Source organism: Panthera onca, chromosome E3 (assembly GCF_046562875.1).
Source record: "Panthera onca isolate mPanOnc1 chromosome E3, mPanOnc1 haplotype 2, whole genome shotgun sequence".
Classification (NCBI taxonomy): Eukaryota; Metazoa; Chordata; class Mammalia; order Carnivora; family Felidae; genus Panthera; species Panthera onca.
The window spans coordinates 36,114,795-36,139,714 of record NC_138354.1 but is presented as its reverse complement, the minus strand read 5'-3'; the positions used below and the strand labels follow the sequence as shown (position 1 = coordinate 36,139,714).

General features: G+C 41.2%; 1 protein-coding gene across 24 annotated transcripts in view; it reads left to right on the top strand.

Annotated features, from left to right (window-relative positions):
• Positions 1–24,920, top strand: part of RBFOX1 (RNA binding fox-1 homolog 1) — a 2,063,692-nt gene that overhangs the window by 1,394,344 nt on the left and 644,428 nt on the right. The window lies entirely within an intron of this gene.

Here is a 24,920-nt window from a genome sequence, read left to right as displayed (position 1 = left end):
TCGTTTATCTAGGGGTGCCTGGGTGACTCAGTTGGTTGAGCATCCGACTTTGGCTCAGGTCATGATCTCACGGCTCGTGAGTTCAAGCCCCACGTTGGGCTCTGTTCTGACAGCTCAGAGCCTGGAGCCTGCTTTAGACTCCGTGTGTCCCTCTCTCTCTTCCCCTATCCCACTCGTATTCTGTCTCTGTCTCTCTCAAAAATAAATAAACATTAAAAAATATATATCATTTATCTTGACTGCTGAGTTTGTGGTGCCCCTTCCGTTCTGTCCCTCATCCTAATCCTGGCCCTAATTTTGAGCTTTCTCCATGTGGGAGGCGCTGTGCTAACCACAGGGCATGCAGTTCTGTGCTCCTTAAGATGCTCTGAGTGGCCTGTAATTGATTTCCCAAGCAGAGAGTTAAGACACAATAAAGGCACTTGTAATTTGATATAATAAGAAGTCCTTATAAAATAAGAAGACAGACCAAGTTCAACGACTCAACACTGCCATCAAAGAATGACCTGGACCCTAGATATGTTCATGTTCTTTCATTTTCTCATATAGTGGCTTGGCCTCAGGCTTTTCCCCTGAAGTCACATTAGCTGGAATTGGGTCAAGTACCCTAAGTTTAAGGAAGTCTGGGAAAAGTGACTACTTGGCATGTTCAGCCTGTCATAGGAACTAGATTCTGCCAGTAATAAAGGATCACGTTAGACCATGGGACCTTTGACTTTCCATCTGTCTGAGACACACACAGTCACAGACATACACACAAATACACACATAGAGACATATACATACACATACTCACACAAACACACACTTACTGCTCTTTTGTGGCCATAATGTTTAGAGAAAAACATCTTTTCCTTCCATTCTTCTTAGTCTTGCCTGGGATCCCCATAACAATAGACAGACTGACAAGAGAAACGCATATGGATTTATTTAATACAAGTTTTATGTGACACGGGAGTCCTCAAAAAATGAAGACCTGGAGAAATGGTTAAACATGAGTGTTGTGATACTAGGTTTGATGAAGAGTGGAAAGTCGTGGAGGACATGATGGGCTGAGTGCAGTGAACTGGGGGAACTTGGCAAGGCCCATTCGTCGAGATCCCTGTCTGTGTCCCTCTGGCTTTGGAGATACGGATGCTCCTTTCCTCCTGGAATAGGGAGGGTTCCTCCCACAGGAGAGTTGGATGACCTGCTTCAGAGTCAGCCAGTCTTTCCAGCCCAGGCCATTTCTCAAATTCCTGCAGCTGGAAATGCTCAGGATGTCAAAGTGCCCTATTTTGGAGGAGCGTGTCCTGAACCCTGTCTGAATATGTAGCAAATTCAGTCAGTATTTGTTGAGTATGAGGACCACACTATTTCCTTGAGATATAGAGATGAACAGAGCCCCTCCTCCCAATCTCATGGAGCTTATAATCAAGGGGGGGGGGGAGATAGACATTCAATAAATTATAAGCCCACTAACAGGAAGGGAATTATCAGAAAATGATATTTCCTAGAGATTTAAAATAGGGAGATGTGCGGTAAAGGGCACCTGAGTTGGAACTGTGGATTGGATTCTCCTAAAAGACCTTGCTAGCAAATTCATGCATTAACTGAGATGTGACCGAAAGGAAAGGGTCAGCCACAGAAGTATCAGGAGAGAAGTAGTCCATGTCGAAGGAACAGGTGCTTTGAAACCACTGGAGGGTTTTGCTCAACAGGATGACCTCCCAGTGATAGAAGGATCCCCATCTATTATATGGAATGTGGAACAGGGAATAGAGAATGAAGACAGGGACTCTGATCATGAAACCGTTGTGGTAGACCTGACCAAAGGCATTGATGGTTGGGACTAGGGTGCTGTGAGCAGAGACGTGGCTAATGCTCGTGTCCAGTCACCTGTAGTGATCCGTGGACGACCTTTACAAGAATCGCCTCCATGGGAGTTAGGGTGAAAACCACTGGTTTGGGATGAGAAGGGAAGGTGAGGTGAGCCAGTTACCACCACCATAGACAAGGCTTGCAGGGGAGTTTGCTGTGAAGTCATGTAGAGAGGAAGGGAGCAGAGGTCAGGGATGTATTTTTTTTTTTCTTTTCAAGGGAGCTATTGTAGCATTTGTTCTTCAGTATGGTTTAAAAAAAACCCTAAAATTTGCTATCTTAACCATTTTTTTAAGTTTATGGTTCAGTAGTCTTGATATTGTTTCATTTTTTTTTAATTTTATTTTAGTGTTTTATTTATTCTTGAGAGAGAGAGAGAGACAGAGCACACGTGGGAAGGGCAGAGAGAGAGGGAGACACAGAGTCCGAAGGAGGCTCCAGGCTCCGAGCTGTCAGCACAGAGTCCGACACGGGGCTCGAACCTACAAATCATGCATGAGATCATGACCTGAGCCGAAGTCGAACCCTTAACTGACTGAGCCACCCAAATGCCCCTCATTTATTTTTTTAAAGTTTATTGATTAATTTTGAGAGAGCATGTGTGTGAGTGGGGAAAAGGCAGAAAGAGAGATAGAGAGAGAGAGAGAGAGAGAGAGAGAGAGAGAGAGAGAGAGAATCCCAAGCAGGCTCCACGCTGTCGGCATGGAGCCTGACATGGGGCTTAGAGCCATAACAGTGAGATCATGACCTGAGCCGAAATCAAGAGTCAGGCGCTTAACTGACTGAGCCATCTAAGTGCCCCTTAATATTATTTTAAACAGATCTCCAGAAGTTACTTTTTCATCTTTTAAATCTACAGCTGCATTCCCATTAAACCATTTAACTTCCCATTTCTCCCTTCCCCCCTCCACATCTCCGGTAACCACCATGCTACCTTTCTGTTTCTATGTATTTGACTGCTGTCGATGCCTGGAGTAAGTAGAATCATACAGTATCTGTCCTGTTGGGACTGGGTTATTTTACTCAGCATCATATCCTCAAGGTTCATCCATGTTGTAGCCTGTGTCAGAATTTCCTTCCTTTTTAAGGCTAAATAATGTTCCATTGCATGGATAGACCACATTTTTTGCATCCATTCATCTGTTGATGGACATTTGTTTCTACCCTTTAGCTATTTCACAATACTGCTGTGAAATGTGTGCAAAATACATTACAGTATACTTTTATTCTGAATGGAATGTTCCAGGAGGGGAGATGTTTATGATGCAGGAGAACAAGCAGAAAATTGCAAGAGCAAATCCCTTGAGAACATAAGAGTCTAAGTGGAGGGGCTGGCCTGATAGGAACGGGGCAAGGGCGTCTCATTCATAAGAACTTGGGAAACCAGGGAGCAGATACTCAGGGAGGCTGGTACATTTGCTGGCAGGTGGGGGAGGAAATTCCTGTCTGAATGCTTCTTTTTTCTCAATGAAGTTAGAAGTAAGACCATTAACTTCAAGTGTGTGTGTGTGTGTGTGTGTGTGTGTGTGTGTGTGTGTGTGTAGGGGTGGTGCATCAGAGGTGCTACCCCATTAACAGAATGAGTGATTAACTATAAGTACTTGAAATCAAGTTGATGCATTTCCTTATAGGCCATGTAGACAAAATAAAGCTCAGCTTTGTTCTCAGACAAAAGCAGCACTTATTATAATGGTTGGCATTTCAGAGATAATTCAGCTCTAAGAGATAATAACACATCAATCCGTCAGGAAGCATTTTGCCCAGTGATACCAACGGTATAATATGTAAGTGATGGACTGTTCTGGACACAACCAGGAATTCTCTTTTGCTGAAAAACTCCTATTTCTAGCAGCAGCTTAACGTTGATTTTTTTTTCCCAGCTTCTATTTGGAGAGTCTGTTTATTTCTTTCTTCCCCGGGGGATAGTGAGATAGATATTGTAAATGGTGAGGGCTTTTTATTGTTTTTGACAGTTATCAAAAAAACATTTTTTTTGAGCTGGGCCATTGACTGAAAAATAAACCCTTTTGGGATTTTTGAGTCAAGTGTGTTGAAATATGTGTGTGATAGTCACTTTCAGATTTCAGGGAGTCGAACCACACTTATTAATCGGAGATCGTTATAACCCATGTGAATGCAGGCACCCATGCTTCACTTCAGGAAATAATGGTCTCGTTTCTGGTGATATAAATCATATCCCTTTTTGATATAAGCATTTCTGGAAGAGCATCAAGAGAGGACGACTCCTTTATTGGAGCCCCCTGTACATTCGTTCTGTAATCCTCACTCTGAAACTCACCAGACATGGCCACTCCACAAACCTCAGAAAGGTCCTCTATGCTGTTTCTTTGTCCTCTTCTCTCTTCAAGACTTGCATTCCTCCCTTGGCCTCCTATCCTGTTATCTCCCCGCCAGCCTCACATTCAGTGCTCCCTAGTCCGTTCTTCCCCGGGTACAGCTGCCTGAGAAATGAAGCTCTTCTATGCTCACCATTTTTTAAAAGAATCACTCCAAAAGAATCCTGTTCCCATTCTGCCCTTAATTCTAGCCGGAAGGGTCACCCCATACAATAATACCTGATGGAGTAAGAAGAACAGAAAACCACCTGAGCAAGTCTTCAAGGCTCAGAGAGGACTGGTAGGTATTTAGGTTTTCAGGACCCAGCACTGGCTTTGCTGGACCACGCAGCAGGACTAAGTAAGGAGAGCAAGGCATACATATGTTTAAGAGGATATTAAGAACCGGGTAATCAAGATAGGTCACATTTCAATGCAGACGATCAAGATTAATGTAAAAGTCTGTGATACCTCAAGTATCAACAATTTCAACAATGACAAGATGTGACAGTTAGATTAAGGGAGGGCAAGTGAGGTGAATTGTACAAGCGCAGAGTTGGATCATATTTTTATTTTGAATTTTGATATTAATCCTCATGGGTTCTTTCCACTAGTAATTTTTAAATAAAGCAGCATCTAGATATTTTGCATCTTGATTATTGAATCTTTGGGTGTCCCTTAAGCTGTGTGCCATGGGTGAGTGTGTCCCATGCCTTCCCCAGATCCTCACCGCCCTGTGTCTGACGTTACACCATCTTTGCCCTTCTCTCTATTGGCGGCTTCTTCCCACTCATCTCCTGCTAACGGACTCAGGTTGGCCAAGCATCATGCCATAGAAGATATCTTGATTGAGCTGGAACACTGGCCAGCCCATGAGGGGTTGAGTTTGCTCTGGGCACCGTCCCCCGGTCCAGTCAGATGTGGTATATGTAAACTCCTACAAACCCAAGCTTGGCCAATTTTACAAAATAAGTTATTCAAAAGAGCAGTTGAGGCTGGCAGTTGCTGTTCCGGTCTGTAGACTCAGGTTCAGTACCGATTTCTTGGGGGGAGTTGTTTAACTGGTGCCCATACATGAGTGACACCTGGGAGAACACTGATGAGGTGTGCATTCCCCATTGTCTAGATGAGAAAACTGAGGCACATGCTCAGAATTTGAGTCAGAGTCCACGGGTTTCCTTCCTCGGCCCTTCAACTTGGGAACAGCTCTACCCACGTGCTGGTAGGCAGCTTTCTATACTCCTTAGCGTATTCTAAAGTAAACTTTATGGATATTTAGGAACTTCCTGAGTGAGTAGATAATGGACATGATGATGGTGGTAGTGGTTATGTTAGTGTTGACTGTCTACTTTTTCTAGGAGTTCTACGTGAGTTTTCTCAACAGTTCTACAAGACAAGCATTGGTTATCATTTCATAAAGGGAAAGTAAAGTGTGGGGAGGTGAAGACGTTCTCTTAGCTATACAGAGAACAATGATTTGAGCATGTGCCATCTTGCTGTGGTGTATACCGTTTTACCTTCTCTTCCACCCTGCTTCTTCCAAGCCCGACCCTCCCCTTGAATAAATGAAGCTAGCTTTATTCTCAGAATCCAGTTTCCAGAGGCATCTTTTACACATGCCTGGCTGTTGGCTTGACATTTGTCTGTGGTTCCTAATTCAGGGCAAACTGCTTCCTGCTGGACACTAAGCCTCTCAGCGGCAGGGTCCGGTGGACGATCATATCAGCTCTAGGGCAAGCACAGTGCCAGGCGCTTTAGGAAGCTCTGGGTGAATATGGTTTGAAATGAGTTGAAAGGGGATGCAGAAATGCTAAATAAAGGCTATGTCTTCGAAAAAAATTAAAAACACAGAAAGTCCTCTTTTCCCATACGCAGCGCAGACCAAAGGACCTGAGGCTTGTTGCTGTACCTGGAAAACCTGCTTTCCAATCTGGTCTGAAAACACACATGTGAGCAGAAGACCTCTCCAGAGAGAAAGCATGAGAAGGGTTCTCCCAGTTTCCTCAGAAGAGAAAAAACAAACAAACAAACAAACTTTTCCCCCTGCAATGTGGCTGAGTGTTTCCTTGCAAGGCGCTCAGCACTGTCTTGTGTCTTTGTTTCCTGGTTCCTCCAGGTACATCTCTCCGTTAACCTTCGCCACTCCCCTGCTCCTGGGTGTCAATTACAGCTGACTTTGCAGGCTCCAGCCCCCAACACAACAGCCGGGCGCGATGCCTTGGGCCCCATGGCATAAGGCAGTGCAGCTAATTAGCCAGGCTTGGCTGTGCCCTCTGCTTCAGTTTGAAAAGCTTCTTGAAAAACAAGTTTCTGGCATTGGAGTGCATTGCTTTGTACTTTTGGACGCTCTAAATGTCTCCATTGTGGTGCTAGCTGCCTTGCTTCTTGCAAAAGAATGGATTTTTTTTTTCCTGATGCTCTGTTTTCAACTGGTCTTTGAAATTTGATGTGGCTGCTCATAGAGATGTCATGATGACGACGACCACAATGGTGACAGCTGACATTTAGTGAGCACGTGATATCCATCCAGAGCAATTATAAGCCCTGGATGCATGTGTACTTACTAAATTCTCATCAAAGATAGATTTTATTATTGCCACCATTTTACAGAAGGGAAAGCTGAGGCTTATAGAGATTAAGTAACTCACTCATGAGGTTATAGTACCTTCCTATATAGAAATACTAGGCATTTCTCACATATGACCTATTTTGATCCTTTCAATAACCTCATGCTCTCATAGTCTCCATTTTTGGGGCCAGGAAGCTGAAGTTTTGGAAATTTAAGTAGGATGCCATGAATCACAGGCTGAGTTTGGAAGCAGGATTTGAACCCCACTGTCCTGACTCTGGAGCTTGTGTTCTGTGGCTATGCTGTGTTCCTCATGTTGTGTAAGAAATGGTTTGCACCCCTTCACATAGTGCTGGTTTCTTGCACTCTACCTCGGTGATGCTGCAGGATGCTGCATGCTACACTCGAAGTGAATATAGACCTGGGGACTAGGCACATCTAGGGTTGGGGGGGGATTCCTGCTCTGCTCCCCCTGTGTGATTGCAGGTAAATCATTTACTCTCTCTAACATGTAGGTGAAACTTCTGAGAGAAGAAGGTGATGCAAGGGTCTTTTCTCATGCTGGAGATAATCTACATAAAGCTATGCTTAGAGGCTCAACATGGTTATTATAGGCTCCAGTGACATGGTAGCAAGAGGCAGACCTGAATCCAGAGATTGGCTCTGGTCTGAGCAGTATTTGGACCATTGAAAGGTTATTTAATCCTTGATCTCAGTTTTCCCCTCTTCAAATTTAAATAATAATAAAATACAGTAAAATAGTAAAAACATTATCGGACTCTATGAGGCACAGTATGATTAAGCACTGGGATATAATAGCATTCAGCCAAGAGTAGCTATTAGTGTAATTATGAACACATTAGTTGAATCTAAGCAGTACCCGTGCACAATAGAACCACTGAATTCAAGTTGAAGCAAAGTTTTCTGAAGGGAAGAAATAACAGTGATTTACAGCTTCTCTTCTTCCCCCTGTACCTTTCTATTGATTGAGGGGGCTGTATCTTGTGATTAATTAAAATCAATACCTCCGAGCAGATACTACGATGCCTTTTACGAAAGAAGAGACACCAAGACTGTGGCAGGGTAGAAGGGGTGTGACTTTCTATTACAGTTTGGAGAGCTCACCACTTCCCCTTGGGTCACAGAAATAACTTCTGTCTCAACAGAACATAAGTCAATAAACATTTAATGCATTTTCATGTTAGTTAAGTATTGAGAGCTCTGATCGCTCATCATAACACTGGATGGACACTTTCCAGAAATGCAAAATTACCATTTTCTCATGCTTACAAAACCCCCAGATTTAGGGCACCTGGGCTCACTCAGTCACTTGAGCATCCAACTCTTGATTTCAGCTCAGGTCACGGTCCCAGGGTCGTGGGATTGAGCCCCGAGCCAGCTCTGTGCTCAGTGTGGAGCCTGCCTCAGATTCACTCTCTCTCTCCCTCTGCTCCTCTCCCCTAAAAAAAAAAAAAAAAAAAAAAACCCTACAAAAACACAACACAAACAAACAAAAACTCATCAGATTTGCTCAGGCTGAAAATGTGTTCAATCAGACGTTTGCTTTGCCAGCCCCCTGTGCAATTCAGAGTCGCCATAGGACAATTTTTGGTCAAAGAGATGCAACTACAAGTTTGTAGGGATGTCTACGGAAGCTTTCAATTTCTTCACGGGAGGGGCACCTACACATACTGCTTCTGTCCTTTTCCTACCCTTTCTTCTCATCTTTCATGGAGTCCGGATGGGATCACCGATTCACAACCGCATAGCACATTGGCTCTGTCATCATAGAGCCACCGAATCAGTGACAGGACAGGCTACCACTGTACTCACGTCATGTGTGAAAACCAGTCCCTTTTTTGTGGATGTCTTTGCAGTCAAGATTTCTACTACTTACAACCAAAAGCATTTCTAACTGAAATTACTTAAAAAGTTATTGCAAAAGTTTATTTCACCTATAAAAGTGGTATGGGATGGGGCGCCTGGGTAGCTCAGTTGGTTAAGCACCTGACTTCGACTCAGGTCATGATCTCACAGTTCCTGAGTTTGAGCCCAGTGTCAGGCTCTGAGCTGTGCTAACAGCTCAGAGCCTGGAGCCTGCTTCCAATTCTGTGTCTCCCTCTCTCTCTGCCCCTCTCCCACTCATGCTCTGTCTCTTTCTCTCAAAAATAAATAAGTGTTAAATTTTTTAAGTGGTGTGTGTGTGTGTGTGTGCACACACATGTGTGCCTGTGTGAAATGGGATGGTAGTTTTTCCATAGGTATTACCAATTAGATTTTCTGTTAGATATGAAGACGTGTTATCATATAACCACTTTTCTTTCTTTTAATGTTTATTCATTTTTGAGACAGAGAGACAGAGCATTAGCAGGGGAGGGGCAGAGAGAGAGGGAGACACAGAATCCGAACCAGGCTCCAGGCCCTGAGCTGCCAGCACAGAGCCTGATGTGGGGCTCAAACCCATGGACGCAAGATCATGACCTGAGCCAAAGTCGGTGCTTAACCAACTGAGCCACTCAGGTGCTCCGTCTTTTCTTTTTTTTTTTAAAAGAAATATTTTATTCTTCTCCGAAAGCTCATTCACCATTTTCAAACAGAGAAAGGTATATTAAAGAAGAGCACAGAGTTTGGTTCTTACTCTTGAAGTCTTCCATCTTTGTTTGCTTTCCTTGGCACGTTGGCTATCTGTGGCTGGGAAAATGTTTTCCTAGCTGACATTTGACATGGGAATCAAAACAAAGTTTTGAAACAGCTTTAATAAATTAGACGTGGCAAGTGTTTGGTGAAAATTCTAATGATTAAGAGATGTTGGTACTTCTCAAGGAAGAAAAAAAACGACATGGCCAAGATCCCAATGCTCTCATAGAGAATTTGCAGAGCACAGTGAGTGGGAAGTGGGGCAGATTTGTGTGCAGGAAGGAAATGTTCAACAATGATGATGTCGAGTGCATTTCCAGTTAAGTTAGCCCTTTAATGGCAGAAGAGAATATACATATACCCTGAGTAGTGTGTCATGTAATTTCTTTGAAACCTCACACTCTATCTTACAAATCCATATAAAACTTTCATTGTGTCCCATAGTATATCCATGTTGGTTTATATTAACATATTACGGCTCCTATGCCAATCATTGAGCCAAATTAATGATCCAGAGAGATGTCCACGTTTATGTTAGTAGATTGTGTGTTACCTGACATCCAGGTTGAGAAGCCTGGGAGCTATTCTGTAGCCAGAAATTAGGGACCCAGGGACAAGTTCAGTTGCTTTCGATTTGAAAACCCTTTTTCAGGTAAGAAAGATCTTTCACAAGTCCTATCCCATTTTGATCCTGGTAGAAACCCGTTGCCACCACTTGCCAGCCTGTAGTTTTGATTTTTGTGGGTTCCATTAGTAAGAAAACAGAGTCTAATTTCAGAGTCAGGGCTCAGATTTTTGGCTCTTTATCTTTTAACTCCTTTTACTGTGACAGGCTGCTTCTCACTTGTCAACGAGTGTCTGTGCTAGAATGGTCTCCGAGGTGTCCCTGCCTCAGTCTATTGTCCTGTAGAGTGACTCTCTATATCAGTAGTCCCAAATGGTAGTTATCATGAGCTTAATCCTTGCACCAGGAGATTAATGCCCCCTCTTTATGTAGCTTGTCACATTTGATATTCACAATAAATGAGAGAGGTAGATTTGATAGTGTCCCACTTTGAACCACTTGGAGACTGAAGATCAGGGCATTTCTGTCACTTGCCCAAGTGGCCATGCTGGGGACCTGCACTGTGGTTTTCCTGCACCCAAACCCTCACCCCCTCCCTCTGTGGTTTCCTAGCACACAGGGCACACCGAATGTACACTCCTTACTCACCCCCCACCCATCACTTGGCCCTGTGACCAGCTCTATCCTGTTGGTGATTTCAGAGCCACTTAGAATCACTAGTAACATAATGAGATCAATACACAGGTGACTGCTCCGTGGATTTAGTTCATCACTTCCTCACCTGTAAATAAATTATGAGGAAAGTGGAAAGTTATGAGGGGGAATCCTCGAAAAAGCCAGGGGTAGAAATATCTAGAGTGATATAATTATCTATTTGCTGCTCCTGGTCTACAGGCTTGCCGGCTTTTTTTTTCTTTTTTTCTTTTTCTTTCTTTCTTTCTTCTTCTTCTTTTTTTTTATATAGGATTATAGAAGATGAAAAGGAAACGCTTACTTCAGCTTTTAAGAGCGATGCAAGCAATTTTGCATTGCACTTACTCCCCAGGGGTGGTGTGAAAATGTTTCTAGTAAATTAAAGGATAATAAAAGCAATGGCAACATGGCAACTTTTATATTAATTTCTTAATTTTTCGCAGGCTTAATTATAAATCTCTTGGGGGAAGAGGCGAGGTCTATGGGATCCTGGGAAAACAGTGTTGCATTCCTGGGTGTGGAGATCTGGTCCTCTGCTTTGAGGTGCGTGCATTGGAGGTGGGCTGTGTGGATGCCATGAGGTACATGTGCTGCTCCTGGGTAAAAGGTGGTAATGCCCACTGGAGAAGGATATCGGGCTGGGAAGTCCGGTTGTGCTGTTGCGTATCAGACAAGCTTTGTGACTCCTTTAATGGCGGTACTGTGCTTACCACATCGTCTCTGCAGTTTGCCTGGTTTAAAGTCCTGCCTCTTCCTTTACATGGAAAACTTGGGTGAGATCTTTCCTCCATACAATGGAGCTTATGAGGGAATTATGCCACATGGGATGTGTGCGGAAAAGCTTGGGTCCTGCTGGCACTGCTGAGCTACCAAACCACCTTGGGACCATCTCCTGCCAGATTTGTAATCAAGCAAGAAATAAATACCTTACAGGTGAAGCTCCTGTTAGCCAGGTTGTGTTACTTGTACCCTAAAGCATCCTAGGTCTTAGCCACTAAATCGGAGTGATACAGCAGTTCACCAAAGCCAGGTTCATTGAATCATGGACTATCCATGCTGGACAGACTCTCAGGTCTTTCCGTTGAATTTGCTACATTACTTCTTCTTCTTTACCTATAAATACATTTTGAGGAAAATGAAAATTAAAGGGGGGGGTTCTTTTTTTTAATGTTTATTTTTGAGAGAATGAGAGAGTCAAGAGTGTGAGCAGGGGAGGGGCAGAGAGCAAGGGAGACAAAGAATCTGAAGCAGGCTCCAGGATCTGAGCTATCAGCATAGAGCCCAACATGGGCTCGAACCTATGAACTGTGAGATCATGACTTGAGTCACAATCCGAATCTTAATGGTCTGAGTCACCCAGTCTCCCCAGAGGGAGGAAGGTGCATGTTAGGGTAGGTTATTGCTAATATCTTCTATTAGGCACAGATTCCAGATCCATTTCTTACCCCTGCACCATGTGTGGTTTTAAATACATAATCCTTTTGTATTTTAATTATATATTTTTTTCTCTTGCTTCTCTTCTGGGATGTGTGTGACTTATGAGTAGAAGATATATCTTCTTATTAGGATTTTTTTATGTCTGGCATGTAGTAAACACTCAGAGGTGAATAAGTGAATCATAGCGTGAACCAGTGTGTGTTCCTGAAACATTAATTCCATGATAGATTAATAGATGCTGCACACAGACACACACACACACACACACACACACACACACACACACCCCTTCACGTGCACAAACAGTTCTATGGTTTTATGAATACACTGGATGAAAAAGAGTAAACATATTTTTTTTGCAGGACTTCTCAGTACCTTTAATATATAATTAATGTTAATAATATATTTCTAGCAAGATGCTATAGAATGAAGCTGTTTCTAAACTCACTGGACCAAATAAATCTTTTTTTAAAGAATGCCTCCTAGGAATGCACTTTAAAGGATATGCTTAGTTGATTTTTAGAATTTTATTTATTTTTTGTGAAAATTTGAAACATTTTTCTAACTTTTGATTCTGAACAATGCTAAATTTATGGTAAAGTGCAAGTACAATACAATAATACCTATATATTCCTGCCAGAATCACCAGTTTTTAATATTTTACCATATTTGTTCATTCTCTCCCTCCCTCACTGCCTCTTTTCAAATTCTTTGTGGGCATCTTTTCCTGACAAAAAGGAGGATCATCTCTGATGCCACTGGGGCACACTTCTCCATTTGCCTTTAAGAAAATAACTGGACATATTGTAGTGCAGAGGCCTGCATGTTTTGTGTGTCTTTGTGGATGAGTTCTTAGTTCTCACTGTAGCAGGACTTTAGAATCTCAACATGCAGAGGGACCAGAAAAGGCATCTACCCCAAACTCTGCTCACTATCCATCACTCCTGCATCCCATACACTTAATTTATGCCTCTGGATGCCATTTATTATTTTTTCCAAGGTTGGTGCATCAATTCTAAGTGGTGTAAAGCTTGCGCATGAAGCCTTCTGAAGAGTCTACCCTCTTCTTGGGCATTGTCCAAACTGTCTCTTGGCTGCTTTCATTTATCAAAGTCCCGTGTGGGGGTAATAAGTCTAAAATGAGGAGCTTGGTAAGAGAATGGTATTTTAATAGAGGACTGAAGTGTTTGCCAACTCTTGATTACCTGTGATAACAAGGATCAGAACTTTGGCCCTTGTTATCCGCAGATTTATTGAATCATGGAATCTTCATGCTAGAGAGAATCTCAGGGATCATCTGGTTCAACCCCATGTTTTTTAGCCAAAGATGCAGTGAACAAGAGAGGGTAAAAAATTTGTCCAAAGTCTTGTAGCTGTCCTGGTTTCTGATTGGGGGCCACATTATTTCCCAAGCCACTGAGCTTATCTCAGAACAGTAACAGAAAATTTTTAAGACACATGCACGCACACACACACACACACACACACACACACACATACACATCTACACAAATGTACGTGTGGACACAGGTACACAGACCTGGATACAACCACATTCATAGATGGAGTTTCTGCTTCATCCAGATACTGTTCATGATTGGAGGCTGTATGACCTTCTGTTTGCAATCTAGAGATGTGAACCTGTTTGCATTCTAGAAAGGTGAACTCATCCACATACATGGAGCATATTTCCTCCAACTATTTACTCCTATTATAGCCATCATGGAGAATAGAATAGGGGTAACTATCATAAGACTGTTGGGATGACTGTGTGGTCAGTGAAATGACAGAATATAGAAATACAGCTTTCCTGAAAGCCTAGCTCACAGCAATCACTTTTTAGCCTTATTCACGTCAGCACTGAAATGCTTATGAAGGCTAGAAAGAGACCCCAAAGGAGACTTGAGTTTATTACTAAGTGCCAGCTATAGACTCTGCACATGCATCACCTTATTTAATCCTCCTAATGGCCATATTACTGATTTAAAAAAAAAGTATAGAGTGGCTATACTTACCCTAAATCTTACAGCCAGTAAATGGTGAAACTAAGAATCAAATGTGAGTCCAGACATTCTTCTTTTTGTTGTTACCATCTCCAAGTTGTTGTTAGACCAGTAAAAACATAGTATCTGAGAAAACAGATTTCAAACACAAACACCCCAAACAGTTCATGGTACTCTAATAGTAGATTCCCCCCCGCATAAGTTTTGGGAAATAAACTTATATTTTCCTGCTTGTTGCTGTGGTGAAAGGACTTACTTACTCTTCTCACCAAAGCTGTATAGACCAGTGCTGTCCAATAGAATTTTCTGTGCTGGTAGGAATATTCTAGAATTCTGTCTAAAGTAGAGGCCATTAGCCTCCTGTTAAAATTGAGCAAGTATAATAATACACACATTGGATTTCAAAGAGTTTGCACCATAAAGAAGGTGTGCAATAGCTTACTAACACTTATTTATATAAATTGATTGCATGTTGAAATGATATTTGGCTAAATTTAATACATTGTTAGAATTAGTGTTACCTATTTTCTTTTCTTTTTATTTTTTAAATGTGGCTACTAGAAAATTTAGAATTGCATGTTTCTTGCACTATTATTTCTATCAGGCACCATAGATCTAGATAATTTGTCTATGAAATGCCTATATGGGTACAATTATATATGTCCATGTGCATATGTATATATCATCTTTCTGTTGAAGGTCATTTTATTTTTTTTTTAATTAACTTATTTATTTTTGAGAGAGAGGGTAGTGGACGAGGGACAGAGAGAGAGGGAGAAAGAGAATCCCAAGCAGGCTCCATGCTGTCAGTACAGAGCCTGACATGGGGCTCGATCTCACAACCATGAGATCGTGACCTGAGCCGCAGTCAACGGTCAGATGCTTAACCGACTGAGCCACCTCAAAGGTCATTTTATTTTTAATAAAAACAGCCTCAGTTAGTATATAATGATTTATAATTTGATCATACCTTTTAAAAGAGTAATTAGGACCTTCCCCCCATATAGGTATATATAAATCAATATTTTCTTTAATTACTGCATAACAGTGTTTAAACAGATTTATGAGTTTCTCGCTCATTTACACATAGCACATGGGTAGATATAAAGTAAGAGAAGGAAAGAGGGTGCAGTTCCAGAAAATACCACCCTTGAAGAGGTGGGCAGTTTGAGATGGCAGTCTCAAGCCTTCAGACTGGTTTGAGAATAAAGGGACAGAGTGACAGAACCCACCCAGGACAGAGGTACTGATGAAAACCAAGAGATGGAAGTTCCAAGAAGGGCCAGTGGGAAGACAGTTTCTGGAAACTAGCCTCTAGTTTTGGAAACTAAAGAGGTAAGTGCTCATCCAGGAAATGAAGAGGACAGCTGAATTAACCTAGGTTGAGGATTAAATGGGACGTGAGGCCACAGAGGCTATGAACGTTGACTGACTTCTCTTTCTAGAACTCTGTCTAATCTTTAGATAACCTCATGTTGTCATGGATCCTTCAGAAAATGAAATTCAAGCCAGAAAGTGTGATTAGAGTAAAAAAGATAGAGCTGACTCCATAAATGTTTACATTTGTTTAGGTATTTAAGAGTGTACTGGGGCACCTGGGTGGCGCAGTCAGTTAAGCGTCCGACTTCAGCCAGGTCACGATCTCGCGGTCCGTGAGTTCGAGCCCCGCGTCAGGCTCTGGGCTGATGGCTCGGAGCCTGGAGCCTGTTTCCGATTCTGTGTCTCCCTCTCTCTCTGCCCCTCCCCCGTTCATGCTCTGTCTCTCTCTGTCCCAAAAATAAATAAAAAACGTTGAAAAAAAATTTAAAAAAAAAAAAAAAAAAAAAAGAGTGTACTATCTGTAAAGCCAAAAGGCAAGTGCAAACTTGTGACATGTCTTCAACCTCCACGGAAACAGTTAAGTCTCCTGAATTAGAATTTAAACTTCAGGGTGACAGAGAGCATATGCTTTTGTCTCGAAATGTTTTCCTAACAATGAACAAAGTGCCTGGCACGCAGTAGGCATTCTACAAATACTAGCTGAATCAACGAATGGGCCTCAAATTCTCAATTTTAGAATCCCTGGCCTAGCCTTGTTGAAAAGTTCTGGGCAGTAATTATACAGAAAGGCAACACTCTGTCCCAGAAAAGTTACTTACATTTACTTAGTCAAAATGTCATCCTACAGTTGTGGGTGGGACATTGGGCACGTTATTTAAGCATGCTAATCTCGTGTGTCCTTCTCAGGAGAATTCCAGCCCAACCTACTTGCGAAGATCCATGAAAAGAATGTACACCAAAGAGCTTTGAAATGGAAACCATGGTTATACGCACTTGAAAATGAGTTTTGCTAATATAAGGCTCTCATTTTCCATGGTATTGCGTGTAGATGAGAAAAATGGTTCTCGCAATTTATTGTCAATGAGAATCACTGAGGTGCTCATTGATTGCAAATTCCAAGGCTCTGTGCCCAGATATTCTAATTCATTAGACCAAGGGTAGGTTTTGGCCATCTGCATTTCTTCAGTCAGCTTAGCAAACATTTACTAAGGTACATACACCTGCACATACAGGCAGTGGACAGGATGCCAGGGATACATCAATGTATGTATGTATGTACAGGTATCATCTGCACCTTAGGGAGCTAACGTTTCATGGAAGTTTTAGCACAAAGACTGACAAAGGGACCTCTGAAATTATAAAATTAGCTCCCCAGGGAATTGTCATGATCTGCCCCTTTCTCAAATGTTAATGTGCATCAGAATCATGTAGGTATTTTGCTCTAAATTCAGGTTCTTAGCTTCCACCCACTAAGGTTTTGATTTGATCTATACGTTGGGGATCCCAGAATCTGGGTGGTTAACAAAATTCCCAGTGTTTCAAATGCTGTTACTCCAGTGACCACCCCTTGATAACCATTGGCGGAGAGGTATCTAAAAAGGTCAGCACACATCTTCTCCGTGCACCGTCTCACCCATTTCTCAGAGGCAACAGGTATGGCTGCCTCTTCTTTCCAATCTGTAGGGAGCTGCATGGACCCAAGCTAATCTTTCCGCTCTGTAGGGAGCTGCGTGGACCCAGGCTAATCAGGAGACAGTCTCTTCCCTAGGTTGTCCATCCCTTCACCTCCACTTTCCTCAGTAGCCATGACATTTCTCTACGGTGTTAAATGCAGAAAGGGATGGTTGTTACCACTAGGTGTGAGGACAGTTAAGGATAAAAGCTGCATGATGTGAACCATATGCTGTTAGAGCTTAAGGGGCTTCAGAGGCCAGCTTTCCTGACTGTCTTGTATCTAGAATTCATCGTGTATCCTTTCGAGACTGATGGCCACTGACCAGAAAGCCTGTTTCCTTCCCCTTCCAAATAGAAAAGAAGAAAAAATCTGGTATTTCGTAAAAGTCATTGCCTATTGCCTGAGCAGCATGTCGTTAATGGGAAAATTATAATGGTTTTCTTTGCAAATCATAGAATCCTGCTTCCCCAGTTACTTCTGGGCATTAAACCTGAAGCTAGGAGCCTGGCACACGGGGAATGTTTTTCATCTGAGTTTCTGACAGATTTTAATTTTGCAGCGGGAGTCTGGCGCTCACCGTTGCCCCCCAGTTTCCTTTGTCAGTTCAAGGTTTGCATCTTCAGTTCTCCTGTAGGGTCCATTGATGGACTGAACTGGACCATCGGCTCTCCTTTCTTTGTCTCCCTTGTCGGATAAAATCATTTGAGGCTGAGTGCTATTGATGGCTGAGAGATCATGGCTGGTGGCCCTGGAATTGTAGACCACATGGAACACACCTTCCTGGGAGCCACGGTTACTCTTCAAACAATCCTTCTGAGAAGCCGACTTAACAAAAGTAACACATTTGTACTATTAAAAAAAAAAAAAAAAAGTAGCAAACAGGGCAAGCCTTCACTGATGCCCCCTTTGATAAGGAATGCATTTCCTCTTGTTTCTTGGGAATTCCTGAAGCCTTTTCTAATGTTTTATTTTTATTTTTGGGCAGGGGGGGTGGGGTGGGGAAAGGGGAGAGAGAGAGAGAGAGAGAGAGGGAGACACAGAATCCAAAGCAGACTCCAGGCTCTGAGCTGTCAGCACAGAGCCCAATGCGGGGCTCGAACTCACAAACCTAGAGATCATGACCTGCCTGGAAGTCGGAAGCTCAACCAACTGTGCCACCTAGGTGCCCCTCCTGGAATTTTTTTCTAAAAGTATTGCAGACCAAGGAGTCAAGTAGAGGGTGGGAGTGAGGAGTGGCAAGTCATGTTGCCTTGAAGAAATAGGATCTATGACTGGGCAACCTGGTAACGGGCTTTTCCTCCTCCTCGTTTTGTTCTACATAGGAAGGCACAAGGGGCACTGGAACATATGGAAAGACTTGAGTTTAATTGTTAAAATTCTGCTCAGCCAGGCCACTTCTTCACCGCGATTTGCACTATTTAGCATTTGTGTGCATTAGGTAATCTATTTAGTGTTTCTCGCTCCAATCCAATTTGCCTGTGTTTGGCAGCTGCCCAGTTCCGTGGGCACGGGGGGCGGGGAAACCATAAATCTGCCAGGGTGGAGCACAAGGCGGTATTGCTGTGTTTGATGGTATGCTTGCACGAACACCCCAAAATGCTTGTGAAGCAATACGTCCTCTTCCCCGAAAGTCTCTCAGGGACAGAATTAATGTATCTCATATTGTATTGATTGTAGCCAATAAGGGCCTAACCCATTTGATGTAAGGCAGAGAGATTATGTAGGGAACAGGGGGTAGAGGCAGCTTTAGAAGAAGTATGTGGTTTAATTACTGGCTGAATTTCGCCAATCCACCACCTCCCTGAGGAATTTAACAAATAGGCCTAAGTGCACTTTCGCTGTTCTTGACATCTGTTGAAATGATATCTGCCGGTGATGAGGGGAGCCTGGGAATTGGGCCTGGGGTATTGGCGGGATCAGGACACTCTTTCCCAGGCTGCGAAATTAGAGGAAGGAAAATAGCACATTAGCACTTTAAGGTTAAGCTGTTGAGAACAGAGTTTTCTCCGACAGAGCTCTGCCCTCCAGTTGAAGGGAGTCATGTCTGCCTCCTGTGCTGGGTTAGAGACATGTGTCTATATTCTAATGATCTCAAAAGCCCAGGTGCTGACCCAAACACAGAACTGAGCTTAAATGCTGGGTGGTGAATCAGCAAATGCTTTATGTGAAAACCACTCCCCGTTAACCTCCTTTTTAATAGCATGTTATGAATTGTGAGGAGATTCCATATCTTGTAGGTAAACAACGGATGACTGCTTTCTCTTCCTTCCTTTTTTAATAGAAAAGAGGAGAAGCCAAAACCCAACTAAAATTCAATGTCGACCCCAGCACAGGGAAGACTGATGTTGTGAATCTGCTAGTGCTTTGATTACATCAATAATTCAAAGAAAGTACCGTCCACTTAATCTCTTTTATGCCTCTCCTCCAGAAAGGATCCTGGTTTTTATTCTGAAAGTCCTAAAGCTATCATTTTCCACAGCCCTTTCTGTAATATGTATTTTGTTATGCTTGAAACATTCATATATGTTAGTGGCCAAATTACAGGTAAGCCATTTGCTTTCAGAGACTGGTAAAAATCCACTTTAGATGGTAGGCATAGGGCGTAATGTTATCAAAACAAAATCTGAACTCATCATGGGTATCTCTTTATTAGTATATGCCCTTGATTGGGCATTCGATTTTTGGTCTATTTGTGTAGACTGGATTTTCTTAAAAAAAAAATACATACACACACACACGCATACATACATACATATACATGTATGTATACATGTATGTATGCGTGTGTGTGTATAGATACATAGATATATGTAGCTATGTCATGTATATGGTCTCAAATAATTATGGCTAACATTTTCCTTGGTTAAGTGGAGAATTAAAAATTAAAAACAACAATACTCTGTTATCTAGCACTGTGATTTAGGCTAATGTCTCAATTCACTTTTATGGGCGTTTCTTCTACAGTATAGGTTTTCACAACAGGGATGGGGTATAACATGATCAATTAATTAGAGGACATGGTTGCATCAGTCAGTTCTGTGTTGGTTACAAAGTGACTGTGATCTGAAAGTTGCTCGTGTTGTGTGTGTGTTGGAGGATGTGGTTCTGTTCTTGTACCTGGGAGATTTTGGGACGGATTCTGTACTTTATTATTATGATGCGGGATAGGCTGCTGAGGATGTTCAAAAACTCCCAAGCTGATAATGTTGTTGGTGGACCAAGAAAAGGTCTTTGAAATAAGCACTCTACATGTTCGCACCATAGATTTGTTCAGTTTTATAATTCAACACACAACTCTGCTTCTCTCCATCCCCTTGTATGTGAACCACCAAATTTTTAGAACATGAATAAAGGAACAATAACCTCATTCCTGTGGGTCTGAAACTTTCTAGCCCCTATCTACTTTCACCCACTGAAACTGTATTTATAGCATAAAAATCTAAACTTCTACACTTACCTTGGTAATTGGTCCCCATGTTGATGGCCCTGGGGCATGTGGAAGGACCATCAATGATCCAAGTATATTCAATTAGTTACAATGTCAGGGGCTTTTTATTGTATCCTAATTCTCTCAAAATTCGTCATGTGGAATACACAGCAGCTTCTGATGAACCACAGGTCTTGGATTTCCTGTGCATCCTAAATATAAGAAAGCTTGCTCCAACTTCCTGCTTTTAAATGAAAATAAGCACAGTGATAATCAATATTACTAGTTTAGAACAGCACTGGAATCATACTGGAATTTTTCCAGTTTTTTATTGAACCAGCTTGTTTTGTGTGTGTGTGTGTGTGTGTGTGTGTGTGTGTGTGTGTGTACAAATGTTTATGGAATTACCCATCTAGCTAGCTATCCATATGTTTTTGTTATTTAACAACTACTTATGTAGAACTTACTTTAGGCACTATTTTAAGTGCTTTGCAAATATTTAATCACCTGATAACCCTATGATGTAGGCCCCATATCTCCATGTTACTCATGGGGCCACTGAGACATAAACAGGTGAGTTAATTTGTCCAGAGTCCCAGACTTATTAAGTGGTAGGGCTGGGATTGGGTCCCAGGTACCCCACATGCCAGCACTTAACAAAAACAATGGTTTGCAATTGTTGAGCACTCCCCACATGTCAGATACAGGGATTTAACTTTTTTCTCATTCAACCTATACAACAAACCTGTTGTTGCAGAATGGGACTCAGAAGCTGAGAGACTAATACATCTTTGATCATACAGCTGGAAGGTGATGGAACTGAGGTTTACATCCAGGCAATTAGATTAGAATGTTCTCAGTATATTATGATGAAAACTCCATGCATATACATACATGCATATATATTTTTTCTTATATACTTATATATATATATATGTATACATACATATATGTACATATATGTATGTATACATATATATACGTATATATATATGTATACATACATATATGTATGTATACATATATATATATGCATGTGTGTGTTTATAGTACATAAAATAGAGATGTATGTGAAAAGTGAAAAGGCAAGACGCATCTTTTTTTTTAAGATTTTTAAAAAATGCTTATTTATTGGAGAGAGACCATGCACATGCACACATGAGCAGAGAGGGGCAGAGAGAGAGGGGAATGGAGGATCCAAAGCAGGCTCTGAGCTGTCAGCACAGAGCCCCATACGGGACTCAAACTCACAAAGTGTGAGATCATGATCTGAGCTGAAGCTGGACCCACTGAGCCACCCAGGCGCCCAGACGCATCTTCTTTTATTGTGTTGACTGCGTTTTTCTTTCAACTTACACCTCTGTAAAGCAGTGTCTTTTCTGACTATTAGTTTAAACACAGAATTATCTGAGCATTCCTCCAAATAATTTGAAAGTGCTTGAAGAAATGGAAAGTCCTTTTGAGTACCAGAGCGATTTGACCCAACTTCTCTTTCTAATGAAAAAAAAAATATCTGTAGCCAATACATGAGTATTACAAGAGCATATTTATGACTATCAAGTGGCAACGACAAAACTGAAAGTTCTAAGTCAGACTGAAGTACATTGAACATCTAAGAGAGGAAAGATTGCTGCATCAGAGTTCATTTATATCCAAGAGCATTGCACCAGCAATAAACTTTAAGTTAATGCTAACAATTTTAATTTGTATCTTTTAATTGTTGAATTCTGAATTGCTTTCCAATTTCCCACAGAGTTTAATGTGTATGCAAATTACACAGCCAAGAAATCCCAGATACAAAAGATAGACTGCATTTTGCAAACATACCATAATTATTGCTTAATTTTTAAAGGGCCTTTCTCTTCGTCAGGGTATTGTTCAATTTCCCAAAACTGAACTGAAGACAACTTTTGGTTAATGATTGGTATAAATCTTGTGATGGAGCTTAATTGAATGTTAACTTTGTTGTTCTCACAACTGCAAACTCCTCAGTTTCCTATTTCTCTGAGGTAGCGTGTCTTGATCTCTTAACACAAATAACTCATCTTTTAATACTAGCAGGAAAGAATTATCAGAACATCCCTTTCATTATCGAAGGTTGCGCACGCTCATACAAGCTGTTATATAAACGTAAAAAACAGCTCTCAATCTATTATGATGTTTCTGATTAGTTCCAATTAGACTTATCAATGATAAGCCCTAGCAAAATAAAGGAAAAAGATTATCACTGAAGAAGATAGATGATGTTCTGTTGTTAACATTCAAGGTAGGAGGTGCATAGATTTAGCGGGGGAAATACCGTATTTAGTGTAAAACGGCCACAGCTAAACCAATGGATTGGGTGATTTAGTAGTAATTTAACTATTAAGCGTTTAGTTTTCAAACGTTCCTTGCTGACCTGCTAGGTTCCAATAAGCATCCTTAGTATGGAGATCCAATGTTGAACATGAGCTTGATACTTGTAATAACTTCCGCCATTGTGATCATGAAGCCAGCAAAATAAATGAGACACTAAGGATGGTGATAACTGATTGGAAGACGGGAAAAGTGATAAAAGAGAATGATCTGGGGTGGGGAGCAGTTGTGGTCAAAGAAGGCATCGTGGGAGAGATGACGTCTGAGCTCAGTGCAAACGGTTGACCAAGGAAGAGTAAGAAAGGTTAGAAGGGCAGGACAGTTGCAAAGGAACAAGCCAGGAGGACAGTTGATGGATGGATACAGGCTGTTTGCACAAACAACTTAACACATCAGACTTGGAAAGTAGGAGGGACATTATTTAGGGACTCCATTCTGAGATTACTCTTGAGTTTTCTTCAAAGTACCCACAAATACTGAATTTGTGTTTCCCACTCCAGAGTCATCAGTGGGCCAAAGTGATGTGGTGATACCCCAGAGAGATAAACTCACTGTCTTTTTTTAATGGTGGTTTTAAATTCTTTTGTTTATAAAAGATTTAAAACATAGACAAAAGTGGGGAGAATAGGGTAGTAATAGCACACGCATCCATCACCCAGCTTCCACAACTACAAACTCATGGCCAAGCTTGTTTCTGTTCTTTAAGCTTCCTCCCTCTCCCCCCATGGATATTTTGAAGCAGATCCCAAGCATTATATTATTATTATTATTAAATATTTCAGCAAGTGTGTTCAAAAGATGAAGACTTTTTGAGGAAAATACCATATTATTATTGACATTATTCCATATTAAAGTTAGCAGTAATTCCTTAATATAACCAAATATTTATATATCACATATCATTTAAAAATATCTCTATGTAAATTAAAAAGATGAAGACATTTTTAAAAGTAATTTTCATTGGTCTTTGAAAGTTATGAATATACAATATCTATTCTTAAAAATTAGAAAATGTGAATTAAAATTTAAATGATTTGCAGATAGCAAGAATTAGCTTTTGGGTGCCCTGGGTCTTTTTCCCATGCAGAAAATAATTTTTCTTCCTTTTTTTCTTTTGTTTCTTTTTTTGTTGTTAAGATCATGGGCTCTGAAGTTAGGCAGATGTTGACTCAAATTGTGGCTTCAAACTTACTAACCATGTGGAAAATGTTGTTATTCAATTCCTATGAAAAAGATGAGGACTTTTAAGAAAAAAATATCATTAACATTATTAGGTCTTAAAAATTAATGTCAATTCCTTAGTAGAGATAAATATTCTATTGTGACAATCAGCTGAACTTGAACACCGATAGAGTATTTGACTCTATTAAGGAATTAATGTTTTATAAATAAATAAATCTATAATTTTTTAAACAAAAGTATACCATAAATGTTATTGTGTAACTTCCACCAGCAGTATAACATGTATGGATGGCAGTCCTGTGGGGGACTTTTAGCAGCCACTGGCAACTCTTGTCATTACTTTTTCTTCATTTATTAATTGGAATACCTCTAGAGAGAAAAAATCTCCTTTTCTTCTTTTATTGTTTGTTTTTGCTTACCCTGATGTATAGGTCATATAAGAAATACAGGATACATGCATCTTTATATTTTCCGACTTTCCAAATGACTGAGTTAGTTTGCATGAATCTTCCAAAAGTGACCAGTGACTTTTCTTAAGTTCCACTCTGAAGCCCTGTTGCTGGCCACTGGGAGCTTCTTGTCTGACCAGAGAGCTTCATTGCTTTTCAAGGCATTTCCAAATCAACTTGTATATTTCCTGTCTCCTGCTTGACTGTTGAAGTCTGTGGAGAAATCATCTTTTCTTCATGGAGTTGTTAGGCTGGGTAGAAGTGAGTCTAGGGTTATGGTGGCCATGCTGCCCTTAATTTATAGAGACACAATCTAAGAAATTGAGAAAGGAAAAATATTGATGGCATCCCTTGAGGCTCTGGATACAGCTGTGCCTGAAGTCATTTCTACGTATGTGGAACCATGGAACCA